Source organism: Siphateles boraxobius, unplaced genomic scaffold (assembly GCF_051911475.1).
Source record: "Siphateles boraxobius isolate OS27281-9 unplaced genomic scaffold, OSU_SipBor_1 29, whole genome shotgun sequence".
Lineage (NCBI taxonomy): Eukaryota > Metazoa > Chordata > Actinopteri > Cypriniformes > Leuciscidae > Siphateles > Siphateles boraxobius.
Window position 1 is genome coordinate 3,923,090 of NW_027508908.1, and position 15,687 is coordinate 3,938,776.

General features: G+C 38.3%; 1 long non-coding RNA gene across 1 annotated transcript; it reads right to left on the reverse strand.

The window, feature by feature from the left end:
- Window positions 1-1,936: 1,936 nt before the first annotated feature.
- On the reverse strand, window positions 1,937-14,183 carry LOC143753627 (uncharacterized). The gene is made up of 3 exons (XR_013207784.1): window positions 13,977-14,183; window positions 12,236-12,399; window positions 1,937-2,044 (listed from the first exon to the last, which is right to left on the reverse strand). It is a non-coding gene; the product is annotated as an uncharacterized LOC143753627 (long non-coding RNA).
- Between the last annotated feature and the right edge of the window lie 1,504 nt (window positions 14,184-15,687).

The window sequence follows — 15,687 nt, forward strand, 5'->3', positions numbered from 1 at the left end:
GAAACGCACTGATGACGTGTGATGTCTACGGGGAGCAGGTGTGCAGAGTTATGGAAATAAATATTTTGAAAGGGAGGTAGGACGTCATATCATTGCATTCGGACCGAATGCAATGATTGAATAAAAAAAAATGTTGTCCTGAGACTTCCACAGAAGATACATGTAATTTTTTTAATATTTAGACTGCTTCTATTATCAGGATGTGGAGAGAGAAACGGTATAACAAGTGTTTACGAAAAAAATTGCCTACCCTACCTTTAACATAAGGTTTATTTCAAAATGTTAGAAGTACCCCATCTATATGGTTTTAGATTTAAATAAACATTCTACACAGAAAGCTGCAGCTTGGAGCCAGTTCATCTGCTTAGATTTACGATGTACCATGACTAAAAACTGGAGGCCCCAAACCACTCTCATGGTAAAATGCGATTTTACAAATATTCCACTAAATCAATCAGTCAACCATAAAACAACATAATGCTATCGCTTCGGTATGTTAATAGCATGCTGAAATGCAACAGAACACAATGTACTTGAGTGCAATTATTGTTGTATAATTATAGCAGTGTAGACTCCTGATTGGGTTTGTCAGGAATAGGGTTTTGTTTATAGACGGACAGATCATTAAATGTAAATCAGACACAAAGTCACTGTTGTGTGTGTGTTTTGTTCTGTAAAGCTCTGCATATGTTTTTGTGAGTTTTGCCTTATATTGAGTACATGGTCAACGGCCTTCAAAACTCAATTTTAGTGCAAATGACACGATGTCATCATCGGGTTCAGATAGAATCAGCAAATCTTTTGCATTTTCCGCACTGATTTTGAGGGGGAAATCAATTCTGTGGAATGTATTTAAACATGGAAAAGGGTTAGTTCCTCTAAAATAAAGATTTTGTCATCATTTGCTCACCATCATATCATCCAAACCTGTACGACTTTATTTTTTCTGCGGACATTAAAAAAATGATATTCTGAACTGTTTTTGTTCAATGAAAGTAGTTGGGTTCACAAACAAAACATTATTAAATAAAAAAAAAAGCGGAAATTTGCACTGCTCTTGGTAGACTGCGTTGGTCATTATAGAAATTATCCGGCTGTGTCCGTTCTTTAATTTGCGCGTCATCAGTAGATCATACGCAGAACTTTCCACCCCGTCGGCACTTTTTGGAATTGTGCTCTCATGGTAATTTGCCTTGTTTAGTACATCTGAATTACTCTTATTTGTAACTGAAAGCATAGTCAAACATTCAATAAATGAACAAGCAAGAGACATGGGATTTGTATAACATTGTGAAAATCAGGCATACCGAGTTCTGCAGGCACACATTCCGTGAGCTTGGTTATCGCATGTTAATTACTTAAAAAAATAGTTCAGTAGAGTTTTTTTTACTGACAATACAAAACCAGCAGTCCGCTTTTCTTTTTAAGGGACAGAATTGCCTTATTCTGTAAAATCTTTGCGTCTGTGACTTTTGTTACAGACTTCCTCTGAATTCATCAGTGTTCCTTCACATTAATCTGACCACAGATCAGTATCTAAGGTGCTCCTTTGTACTTGGCTTCCAAGCATTTGCAGTGACATCATTTTATGTGATCACTCACTGTCAAAGCTCGCAAGCTTCAGAGGATTGAATAACTGCCACACAATGGCTCATTGTCCCTAAACATGAGATGTAGAAATTGCAGAAGCAGCAGGCAGTGAGTGGGCACCCTGTGTACTGACTACAAGTGTCCATTTTTGCCAATGATTGTTTCTTGCCCAACTGGTATTATAAGATGGCATGAAGTAATGCATGGTTAAATCATTTTAAAGATAACGTGTGAGATTTCTTGAGAATTTGAGCTGTGTTTTTAAAATATATCAAGCCATTATAGCATGCTCCTGAAGTCAAGACTGTTTCAAAAGGTAGTCATAAATAGATACCTTAAAAGATAACTTGTTTTGGCCTGATTCTGAGGCAGCATTGCAGGTATCCATCACTAAGGGATTAAAGAAATCCCAATATGCACTGGAATCATCATCCAAGATGGCAAATGGTGTTAACTGAAAGACAGAAATGTTTACTGTAAATAGATACTACCTTATACACTACTTTATTTTCTTGATTTTTAATGATAAATCTTTAAAGACAGACCTTGAGCTACAAGGTTGTTAATGGTATTTGCTTCTGTTGAAGCTGTAAGTCCGCATTATTTCTTATAACTTATTTTTTTAAATTATCATGTTTAACATGATATGTTTGTACAGAAAATTCCATATATCCATATGTACACAAAAGGTCTATTTCTCTCAAATATTGTTCACAAATATGTCTAACTCTGTGTTAGTGAGCACTTCTCATTTGCTGAGATAATCCATCCACCTCACAGGTGTGGCATATCAAGATGCTGATTAGACAGCATGATTATTGCACAGGTGTGCCTTAGGCTGGCCACAATAAAAGGCCACTCTAAAATGTGCAGTTTTATCACACAGCACAATGCAACAGATGTCACAAGTTTTGAGGGAGCGTGCAATTGGCATGCTAACTGCAGGAATGTCCACCAGAGCTGCTGCCCGTGAATTGAATGTTTATTTTTCTGCCATAAACTGTCTCCAAAGGCATTTCAGAGAATTTGAAGCCTCCCGGACAGCTGCTGCAACAATCGGTTTGCATAACCAAAGAATTTTTGCTCAAACTGTCAGAAACCATCTCATGGAAGCTCATCTGCATGCTCGTCGTCCTCATCGGGGTCTCGACCTGACTGCAGTTCGTCATCGTAACTGACTTGAGTGGGCAAATGCTCACATTCGATGGCGTCTGCCACTTTGTAGAGGTGTTCTCTTCATGGATGAATCCCGGTTTTCACTGTACAGGGCAGATGGCAGACAGCGTGTATGGCGTCGTGTGGGTGAGCGGTTTGCTGATGTCAATGTTGTGGATCGAGTGGCCCATGGTGGCGGTGGGATTATGGTATGGGCAGGTGTATGTTATGGACAACGAACACATGTGCATTTTATTGATAGCATTTTGAATGCACAGAGATACCGTGACGAGATCCTGAGGCCCATTGTTGTACCATTCATCCACGACCATCACCTCATGTAGCAGCATGATAATGCACGGCCCCATGTTGCAAGGATCTGTACACAATTCCTGGAAGCTGAAAACAGCAACTTCGCACAGCCATTGAAGAGGAGCGGACCAACACTCTACAGGCCACAAACAACAACCTGATCAACTCTATGTGAAGGAGATGTGTTGCACTGCGTGAGGCAAATGGCGGTCACACAAGATACTGACTGGTTTTTGGACCTCCTGGACAGATTTGTGAACAATATTTGAGAAAAATAGGCCTTTTGTGGGCATAGAAAAAGTCTTAGATCTTTGAGTTCAGCTCATGAAAAATGGTGCAAAAACAAAAGTGTTGCGTTAATAATTGTGTTCAGTGTGTGTATATATATATCTACACATATACATATATATATATATATATATATATATATATCAGTAAAAAGGGGTCACTTGCACTTCAGCCTAGATGGTGCTTACGGAACAGGACACAAAAATGTAAGAAAAAAGACCCAAGGTCTAGCTAGGACCAAGGAGCAGGACCGTTTAAAAAGTATTTAAACGTTCTGTGCTCTGGTCCTGTTCCTTGGTCCTAGCTAGAACTTGGGTTTTTTCTTTCTCTCTCTCTCTCTCTCTCTCTATATATATATATATATATATTAAATACATAGTTTTATATTAATCCATAATTTTTTATTTGATTATACTGTTCGCAATGCTTCATAGGATTGTAGTTCTTTCCCTTACTAAAGCTAAGTACACAGTCTTGTTGTACCACAGTCTTTTGTCCAATTTTCAAAAACTTTTGTGCTTTAAATCAAACGTTGTAATTTTACAAAGCAAACCTCGTAGCTGGTTGGCTTTGTTCAAGGCTTATTATGCTTATCGCATTTTTTTTTAAAAATCCCCATGGGAGAAATGAATGGAAAAAATTCTTCCCAACAACGCCACTGAAACTCTCTGTAGCACTTGATTTAAAATAATTGTTTTCTATGTTTATACATTTTAAAAAACACCACTGAAACTCTCTGTAGCACTTGATTTGAAATAACTTCTATGTTTATACATTATAAAATGCAATTCATTCCTGTGATGCAAAGCTGAATTTTCAGCACCATTACTCCAGTCTTCAGTGTAATTTATTGTTATTTTTGTCATTGCTGAAAACAGTGCTACTTTTTTGCCATATTTTTGTGGAAACCGTGATACTTTTTTTCAGGATTCTTTGATGAATAGAAAGTTCAAAAGAACAGCATTTATTTTAAATAGATTTTTCATGATTTTGATTCAGAATCTGGCAAGGAATTAATTAAATTGGAATCGATTAAAAAAAATTACATACAATGTTGGTTAGAATGTTGCCCTTAAAAGACAGCTGTCTATGATATCCAGGCAGTGGACTGTGAGGCGGCTCACAGAGCTACTATGTTGGCTGCAATTTCGCATTGGGTGACATTTTCTACTGAATACTAACTGCTGCAGAGAAGCGCTGATTTTGGTCAGATCACAACTTTCAGAGGTGCTGACACACTGTTGAGGCGACAATTGACTCCAGAAGAGCTTCTGGGTGTAAAAGGAAGAATTGTGGGTAACATTTAAAAGAAAATATTCCATACTTTGCCATACCACAAGCATCTAAAATGAACGGTTGCTCAACTGCCATAACAGCTACTTCTGTTCTGACCCGCTTTTCACCACTGGTCATCCCCGAGTGTTTGCAGTGAATAGTTTGGGTTTAAACAAGCATGGAGATGTTCCAAGCGGAATTAAGAATGTCTTATTGAAATCCATCATTCTTGTTATTGGACACTAACTACCCAGTTCTGGGCAGCAAGAATGATGAGCAAGCGTACCATCACTAAAATACTCAAACCACCATTTAATAAACACTGGAACATAAATACACAGTGTCTAACGAAGTTTGGCTTCTCAACGGGGAAGACTGCAGTCTTCACTCTGACCCCCAGGCTGGGTTTGAGTATGAGCTAAAAAGTAAATTTTAGCTCGTACTCAAATTAAATTTGAACACATTCGCATTAACAACACTCTAAACTATTCATACATCCAGATTTAAATGCCCTTGACAAAACAGAAAAACCATATAGCCTACTGAGACATTTTAAACAGCGTATGATTGTAACCATGTGCTGGACTAAATGAAGCAATAGCTTTTAACACTCTGGGGGAAACAGGGGAGATAAGAGGAATTGATGTTTTTTTAATTTCCTTTCTTTTAAACTTTTTGATTATCTGGTTGTGATTAGGCTGGAGAACACAACCCTAAAAAAAAGTACATTTCAAAAGAAAAAAGGGGACATTTACTAAGAATTGTAAGTAGTTCCAACATAAAGTTCCAAACCTGTTTGACTTAATTTTATGTGTGCAACTCAAAAAGGATGTTAAAAGATAAGTATATATTACCTGGAGGCTGTCAATCTTCAAAAAAGGGGCAAAACAACACCATATAAGCTGATTCTCAACCAGGGGGTCCCAATAAGTCTAAAAATTATTTAAATTCACTCATATTAACAAATTTAATTAACGTCCTAAATACAAACAATAAAGATGTAACATCAAACTGACATTTCTTTTAGGTGAATTGTTTTTATTAATAATAGCTGTTCACATTGTTACATTTATATTTACATTTATTCATTTAGTAGATGCTTTTATCCAAAGGGACTTACAAATGAGAACAATAGAAGCAGTTAAACTAACAGTAGACAACAATATGCAAGTGCTATGGCCCTTCTCAGTTTAATCTAATGCAGTACATGTAATTTTTTTATTTTTTATAAATAGAATAGAAGAGAAGAGAAAGTGTTAGTATTACTTGATCAAGTGCTGCCGAAAAAGATGCGTCTTCAGCCGTTTCTTAAAAATGGCTACGGACTCAGCAGCTCTGGTTGAGTTAGGCAGATCATTCCACCAACAGGGAACAGTCATGGTAAAGGTCCGAGAAAGAGATTTTGTGCCTTTTTGAGATGGCACCACAAGACGACGTTAGCTTGCAGAGTGCAAGTTTCTGGATGACACGTAAAGTCTGAAGTAATGAGTTTAGGTAAAAGGGAGCAGAGCCAGTGTTTGTTCTGTAGGCAAACATCAGTGACTTGAATTTGATGCTAGCAGCAACTGGCAACCAGTGCAATTTTGTGAGGAGAGGAGTGACGTGTGCCCTCTTCAGCTCTTTAAAGACCACTCTGGCTGAAGCATTCTGGATCAGTTGCAGAGGTTTGACAGTGCAGGGTGGAAGACCAGCCAGGAGAGCATTACAATAGTCCAGTCTGGATAGAACAAGCGCTTGGACAAGGAGTTGTGTAGCATGCTCTAATAGGAAGGGCCTGATTCTCCTAATGTTGTACGAGGCAAATCTGCAGGACCGGGCAGTTCTAGCAATGTGCTTTGTGAAGTTCAATTGATCATCAATTACAACTTCAAGGTTCCTGGCTGACCTTGATGGAGTTATGGATGATGAGCCTAGCTGAATGTTGAAGTTGTGATGAAGTGTTGGGTTGGCTGGGACCACAAGCAGCTCTGTCTTCGTAAGGTTCAGTTGAAGGTGCTGGTCCTTCATCCAGCAAGAAATGTCTGTCAGGCAGGCTGAGATGCGAGCAGCTACCGTTGGATCATCAGGCTGGAATGAGAGGAGTTGTGTGTCATCAGTGTAGCAGTGATAGGAAAAGCCATGTTTCTGAATTACAGATCCTAGTGATGTCATGTAGATGGAGAAGAGAAGTGGTCCAAGCACTGAGCCCTGAAGCACCCCAGTGGCAAGATGTTGGGTCTTAGACACCTCACCCCTCCACAACACCCTAAAGGACCTACCTGAGAGGTAAGATTTGAACCATTGGAGTGCAGTTCCCGAGATGCCCTTCATCTTTAGGATTGACAGGAGGATCTGGTGGTTAACTGTATCAAAGGCAGCAGACCGATCCAGCAGGAAGAGAACTGAGGATTTGGAAGCTGCTTTTGACAGTCTCAGAGCTTCAATTACTGAGAGCAGGGCAGTCTCAGTTGAGTGTCCGCTTTTGAAACCAGACTGATTGTTGTCCAGGATGTTGTTCTGTGTAAGAAAGAAAGCGATCTGGTTGAAAACAACTTGTTCAAGTGTTTTCGCGACGAATGGAAGGGATACCGGTCTGAAATTTTCCATATGTGCTGGATTTAGAGTGGGTTTCTTAAGCACTGGGGTTACCCGAGTCTGCTTAATGCTGTTGGAAAAGTACCCGCGTGAAGAGAGGCGTTTATGATGTGTGTGAGTGCGGGTACAACTGAGGAAGAAATGGCTTGAAGTAGATTAGTGAGAATAGGATCAAGCGGATAGAGACTTCTGCCTCTGAAAGCAGAGATGAGGGTATGTGTGCGTTAGCTGGTAGAATGTGTGTGTCCGTTTGTGGATTGGTAAATTGGCAGCTGATGGTGGTTGTTTTATTTATGAAGAATGTGGCAAAATCGTCAGCTGTACTGTGCGTTCACACCGCTGCCGGCGAGAGCGGCAAAATTCGCTCTCGCCGCCCTGCCAGCGACGCCGTGGAAAGATTCGTGGACGCTCTGATGCTCTGACATAAATCGAATGCTTGGTCTTTTTTAAAACTTCATTTAAAGGGGCTGCAAAGCAAACAAGCATGTCGATCGTTATTTTTGCAGAAAATTGATCGATGGAAAGAACTTAATTATAGTGACATGTTTGCTAAAAAATATAAACCAATTAAAAGCCATGGTTGTGGTGTTGCTTTTGTTTTCATGGTTAAGTTATATTCTAATATACATTCCCACAGAAAAAAAAGTGTATTAGCGCGAAAATCTTGCCTATAAATAGTGTTGCACGCCTTCTTATCAAATTCAAATAATCAAGCTTTCCTTTATTTTTTCTTGGAAACTAATGTGGTCGGAACCAACGTTTACAGGACTGCGTTCTCTGGAATCCTCTCAAATGGAGCATTTCTACATTCCGATTCGTTGCCGCCGGTTGCCGCTGAACCGCGTCATAGTTCATTATCACAAAGTTGACCAGATTTCAACTCTCTTCGCCGCTCTCACCGTCCAAGAGGCACCGCGCCGCCCTCGCCGGAGCTCGCCACCGGCTCTCATTGAAAATGTATGACTTCTGGCCACTGTGACGCTCTCGCCGGCTGCAGTGTGAACGCACAGTTAGGGTTGATGGAGGAGGAGGAGGAGGGTTGAGAAGAGAGGAGAAGGTTTTGAAAAGAGTGCGAGAAGAATTATTAATTTTGTTGTGATAGTAAGTCATTTTAGCAGTAGAGATATTAGCTGAGAAGGAAGAGAGGAGGGATTGATAAAGACCAAGGTAGGATAAGTAGGATAAAAAAAAGAGAGCAGAGTTTTTAAACATTTATGATGTTTTGCTTGTATATAAAGCTGTCACTGTAATACTTATGAGCTCTGACACAGCTCTGTCCTTCACTGACTAAATTTCGCATAGCCTTCTTTATAACGTTGTGTATGTAAAATCTTTGAAGTGACTCCCATTGTGTTCAGAGTGTTCATTGAGTTCAGAATTGTGAGGAATGCCGATCAACAGTGACATAAAAGTTGCATGAATTCTGATATGACAGTTCTGACCAAGGTCGCATTGCAAAACATCTGACCTGTATCGGATTTAGGACCACATATGGAAGTGGCCCAGTCATGAGTCACATAGAAGCAAAAAATTGACCTGCCACATTTACCTGCCGTCTGAACGTAGCCATAGATATGAGGGCCTTTGAGTATTGTCTTGGACAAAGAGGAACCAAGTTTGAACCACTAATCTAAACTGCATTATAACAGACCAAAATCTAAATTGTAATTCCCTAAAAAATCATGCTATCCACTTATAGTCTGTGTGCATTGCAATCACTCACAAGACAAGGAATGAGGGCATCAATGCCATTAAACTAACGCAACATGAATAGCGATGTCATTATTTTTCTGTGATTGTGGTGTTTTTTATTTTTCTTTGGACAGAAAGAGCACAATTTGCTAAACAGTCACAACATAAGGGTAAGTACTGTAAATTACAGAATTTCTACTTTGGGGTGAACTATCCCTTTAAAACGGTCTACTCAGTCCTCATATAGGTATGTTAAGAAAGTGAGAGTCCAACCCACCAGCTGGGCTTTTGTGTGTTTACTAGCTCTATATGGTTCAGGCCTTTCAGCTCAACTAAGAAAGTCACTTTTGCCTTCTCTCACTCAACAGGGAACTTAAAAAGGGATTTGAAAAGAAAGCAAACAGACAAGATCAAATGTAATTTGTCTGAATAGTGAGAAAACACTTCTTTATTTTCAGTTCAAAAGGCCTCATAGAACTCTGTAATACCTTAAGCAAACCCAAAGTACATTAATAGTCTATTCAACAGCCACTTCCTCAAGGCATTAAAAGAAAACCTATACTGGCATGAGTCCAGAGCCCATTCTATTATGAGTTTTAAATTGAGTAAAACGATATTTCACAGACTAATTGCACATTTATCCAAATATAGATTTGAGTTCAAATCTTCTTATAAACTTACCCGTGTATCATCTTAAAGCTTCCGCTAAAAAAAGGAGTCAATTACAGTATTAAACCATTTGTCTGGTAATGGCAACAGGATGAGCACTGCAACAAAATGACAGTATTATTAATACTGAAGTCATCTGAGGTAATCATCCCTACAATCGATAATGCAAGATATCACACCGCTGGATGCAGCGATTGACCAATCAGAAACAACTATTTTCAGATTGCTTGTAATATAATACTGATTGCTCCATAAAAAAATATTGGGTAACACTACAATACGGGTGCACTAATATGCAGTAATTCGTGCTTAACTAGTGCACAGATAATCACGAGTTACTGTTTGACTCATGAAGAACTAAACAATTCATTAATTCATTAACCACATTAGCACTTAATATAGATTAAGTCATATACGAATTGCTATTAATTAAATGTGTCATCATAATTCATTATTGTATTAATAGTGTAAATTAATGTGTTACCACAACTTCCAGTTGTCTGCTTTAATTAATCATTAGCTAATGATTTGCAAAGAAATATTTATGTTATGATGACTTTACTAGTTGAGGCACTATTAAATCATTATTAAGTACTATGTTATCGGTGTTGGGGTAATTAATTACTAAGTAATCTAATTACTTTAATTTATCAATCCTTCCCTTTGAAAAGTAAAGTAAGGGTTTTCTCTCATTTAATTGGTTACTTCTGATGTAATTGCATGAAATACTATATAGACTGTACAATAAGTCTATATAATACAATAGTGTTAAAATGTATGTTTTTTATGTAACCTTCTCTTTTTACACACTTGTTCAAGAATAAGTTATGCAATTGTATATTGTTTATTTGAAAGAATTAAAAGTGCAGTTTCTTTTCCATCCTATTGTTTAATGGTTGAGGTTGATATGGGATTTATAAAGTAATTAGTAATAAGTAATCCAATACTTTTTAAGTAATTGGTAATAAGTAATCCAACACTTTTTAGAGAGAGTAATTAGTACAGTAATCTAATAACACTTTTAAAATATTTAAGCTAGTATTTAATTACTTTTTTAGAGTAAATTACCCAACACTGTATGTCATTATGCTTGTTATGGGTATTGACATCCTCCACTCAATTTTAAGGTCTGTGAGAGTTGCACAGCAATGTAATGTCAGAGAATGTGTTTGTAGGATGGATAAGTTGGGTTTCACACAAATATAAGCTTCAACCAGATATATACTCCTGTGCCATGAACAACAAGGCACTCCATGCACCAGTTCATCTGGTACAGTAGAATCCCGGTTGTGGAAACTGAAATCCATGGCTTAGCGTGGATGCCAAAACCAAAATGACATATTACTTAATAATGAATTAATAGTCATGTCCCTCAAAAAGAAAAGTTATTACGTGATGATATCTTTGCAAATCATTAGCTAATGATACATTAAAGCAGACAACTGGAAGTTGAAATACATGGCTTTGACCCACTGTGGTAATTAACACATTAATTTAGACTATTAGTTAATAAGGATTTAATGCATGATGACGCATTTAATAAACAGCATGAATTAATCTATTAATCAAATCGACTGTTTATTAGTTGCTGATGTGGTTAATGAATGGTTTAATTCTTCATGAGCCATGCATTACCTCAATTATCTGTGCTAGTTATGCATGGATGTTACTAAATACTGAGTGCGCAAATTTTTATCACAATAAACATTTCTTATTTATTTACCCACCCATATGAGCGCAATTACTATGATATATATATATCATAGTATTGCGCTCTCAGAAAAAAAAGGTATACAAAAGCTGTCACTGTGGCGGTACCTTTTCAAAAGGTACACATTTGTACCTAAAGAGTGCATATTAGTCCCTCAAAGGTACATATTGGTACCAAAAGTGCACATATTAGTACCTAAATGGTACATATTAGAACCTTTTTGAAGGATACTGTCCCAGTGACAGCTTTTGTACCTTTTTTTCTGAGAGTGTACACATTATATAGGTGAACAGTGTTTCACAACATTGCTATATCATGTATTGTATCCTTTTTTCACATACTGTACCTTAACTACTTGAAAATTTGTTGGGACGTTCCTTGAAAGTGTATCAGGAAAGATTAGACCCCACTTGACGCCCTAATTCACTGGCATGACAACAAAATGGAAGTTTAAAGGAGTCAAAAAAATCATGTAGAAATCTGTTGCCTCTAAGCTTCACAAATGAAATCCATGTGCACGGAGAATGCCCACTGTCATTCTGACAAGCATTAGCAATGTGTGTTTGTGTGCGCGTGTATAAATATATATACTTTTAATATGTTCCATCTGCCTTTCCATCTTGCCTGATTTTCACACTAAAGAATGATTAGGTGTAAATGAGCAGAGGTGGAATCCAGACCCCCCCCCCCCAAATTTACACCAGGGGATAGTGTCAGTAATACCACAGCAATTTCTCACATTAATAACACACTCCAACAGTAACTGAGGCAGGACGGCAATGTCCCCTTATAATAAGTGTGATTCAGTGGGACAGAGTGTTTACATCACAGATGTTCTACTTCATGGAGGTCTGAAAGACCATTTAACTGTGTTGTCCCACTTTACCAAAAAACATGACGCAAATAAAAAGTTGCTTTGGATGCATTTGGCAGAGAACCATAGTCGTGATACAGAACCACATTTGTTACCTTGATTCGGGATGTAGATGCTTTGGAAATGTCTCTGGGGAGCCGTTGAGGTCTGATTCATCACGCATGCTGGAAGTGTTTCTGTTCATATTCATATTGCCGAGAGGTCTTGGCCACTTAGCTGGATTTTTGTCTTCAGAAAGTGAATAAATGGACATTCCGATCTACAGTTATAGAAATAAAACATCTGTTAGTTGAACACACTTCCCAGTAAAACTCCCTTCTTCAGGCATGTCTCTGAGGGCCAAATGAAACTCACAAGAAACATTTTATCTAAATGCATGTTGATAAACCGACACCTGACGGCGAATACGCTTGTGCGTTATTCTTTATTATTAAACATAATCATGCTGCACTTCACAAACAATTATGCACAAACATGACAACAGTAGTGCAAAAACATTACATAAATGTGTCTTAAACTTCTGTTTATTATAAAGAATAAGCAGAACGTTTTTTGTAAGCATAATACTCAGAATTGGTGCTGTTATGAGTTATTTAAAGTCAAATTGTTGTACAAAATAGTATAATATGACAACTGAATTCAACTGAGAGTCCGTTGCAGAATTTCAACAAGTTTCTTGACAGGCGGCATCGTTCCAGAAACTAGTTGATGCATACTAGTAAAGCCCAATTTATACTTCTGCGTCGAACTTACGCCGTAGCTACGCCGTGGCTGATTTATACTTCTGCGTCGAACTTACGCCGTAGCTACGCCGTGGCTGATTTATACTTCTGCGTCGGACCTACGCCGGACCCTCTACGCCGTTGCCTACGCTTTGGTTTTAATTTATACTTCTGCGTCGTTGTCCGCGTTGACGCACGCAGAGGGAGCATGTGAAACCTGAGGAAGCGGTTTGAGCAGACCAATCACAGCACTTGCGTCCGCGTAGAATAGACGCGTTGTTACATTTTTGGAGAGGTGCACGTCAGGGTACGCCGGAGGGTACGCGCGCTACGCACAGCCTACGGCGTAGCTACGGCGTAAAGGCTGATTTATACTTCTGCGTCGGACCTACGCCGGAGCCTCTACGCCGTAGCCTACGCTTTGGTTTTAATTTATACTTCTGCGTCGTTGTCGGCGTTGACGCACGCAGAGGGAGCATGTGAAACCTGAGGAAGCGGTTTGAGCAGACCAATCACAGCGCTTACGTCCGCGTAGAATAGACACGTTGTTACATTTTTGGAGAGGTGCACGTCAGGGTACGCCGGAGGGTACGCGCGCTACGCACAGCCTACGGCGTAGCTACGGCGTAAGTTCGACGCAGAAGTATAAATTGGGTTTACGTTCGACGCAGAAGTATAAATTGGGCACGCGGACAAACAGTGCGTGTTGACGCGGTCAAATTTCATGCGTTTCGTTTAAAGATTGGCCCCGATTGCGTTCCATACTGAAGCACGTATGGAATGAATGAACGCCATGGGCGGGTGACGTCATGACCCACACCCGTACCCTCACCCGTACCCTCCGGCGTACCCTGACGTGCACCTCTCCAAAAATGTAACAACGTGTCTATTCTACGCGGACGCAAGCGCTGTGATTGGTCTGCTCAAACCGCTTCCTCGGGTTTCACATGCTCCCTCTGCGTGCGTCAACGCGGACAACGACGCAGAAGTATAAATTAAAACCAAATCGTAGGCTACGGCGTAGAGGGTCCGGCGTAGGTCCAACGCAGAAGTATAAATCAGCCTTTAAGAATATAAGAAATAAAGCATTGGAACAAATACATATTAGACTTACTACAACAGCACATGCTCAAAAGACAGAGAAACATGAGGGTTTTCACCAATTTCTATTCATATCCACCCAAGATCTGAGATTTTTATCCCATTTTTCTTAGTAAAGTATTTGGAGAGAAACATCTTAGATAAAAGTGATATTTAAAGGGATAACTTAAAAAAAAAAAAGGGGAATTCACCCCAAAAATGAAAATTCTGTCATAATTTACCCACCTTCATGCCGTTTGAAACCTGTATGGCTTTTTTTCTTCTGTGGAACACAAAATACATTTTGAATTAACAGTTTTTATCATAGAATGAAAGTCGATGGGGTCCAAAACAACATTGGACCCCATTGACTTACATTGTACGGATAAAAAACTTTTTTCTTCTGAGAAAGTCATACAAGTAAAACTTTCTTTAGAGTATGACGTTCACTGAAGAAACGAGTTATAAATCTGGAAAGAGAACAGTTGAGTTTATAATAACAAAGAATAAAACTACAAGCTTAGAAAACTGCTGAGACAACTAATGTGGTATATTTATCCAAATGCATAAACATTTATGGATGCTATGCCAAATATCATCTATACACAATAAACCCGAGTCATCCAGGCCATATTATTGAGGACTGAAGAGTGAATATATCTCTTCCCATGGCTGGTCAGGATGTGGCTGAGGGATATTAAAATGTCACGGACACAAGGAGTGGGAAGTAATGGTTTCTGACTGTCCTCCAAGAGCATGATTATCACGAAGTGAGATTCCAAAGCTAAATATGTCTTTGTCTTTTCCGCAGTCATTGCTAATTAAATCTGTGCAATATAAAGCGAGTTTGCATTCCACTAAACTCTGAAAACTGGCTCAGGATTAAACTAGTAGGGCAGCAACAAAACTGCTCGGGGATCCGTTGTGCCTGATTTATAGAGATGTGTGTTTTGTTAGAATTTCTGGACAATGGAAATGGAAACATGCGATACTACTTATAACTCATAAAAGGTTATATAAAAAAAAAAAAAAAAGCCCATTTGGCTTTGGCTCTGAGGATAGAGGAATCGCAGTGAACTATAAAAATCAGAATATCAGGAGTGGAGCTATAGGCCAGTCTAACTCCCGCTGGAGATCCGTGGGGATCTCATGGATTATCTGAACTTCAGGGTGGGCCGCTGTGTACCAAACACAGATTAAAAGCACTAAAATACAAGAAATCAACTGCATACAAACGCTACTGCACCATTGTTGGGATGCACAGTAGAGTTAAAAAAATCTGAGACCAGTTTTGCTTTCATTAGTGATTTAATACATATTTTAAATGTTAATATCAGTATAATATTTTAGGCTTTTTTTCAGGCTTAAATCTCAATAAATCACAGATTTTTAATGCAGTCTCAAACTCTGTATAGGGAGTACATATTTTAGCGTTATTCGGAATAGAAACCTGTAATCAGCCATAAAGAAAATATTAAAATAGCAGGAAAAGGACAGAAAATGCTAATTGCATTAAGAAACAAACAAAACAAAACTGTAAAATGTATAAAGAAAATAATGAAAGAATTAAATATTACAGCCAGAATTAGTAAAATAATAATAATAATATAAAAAATAAATAAATTAAAACTAAAATATAAAAACACATATACGTATATACATATATATGTGTGTGTGTATGTCTGTGTATATATATATATATATATATATATATATATATATATATATATATATATATATATATA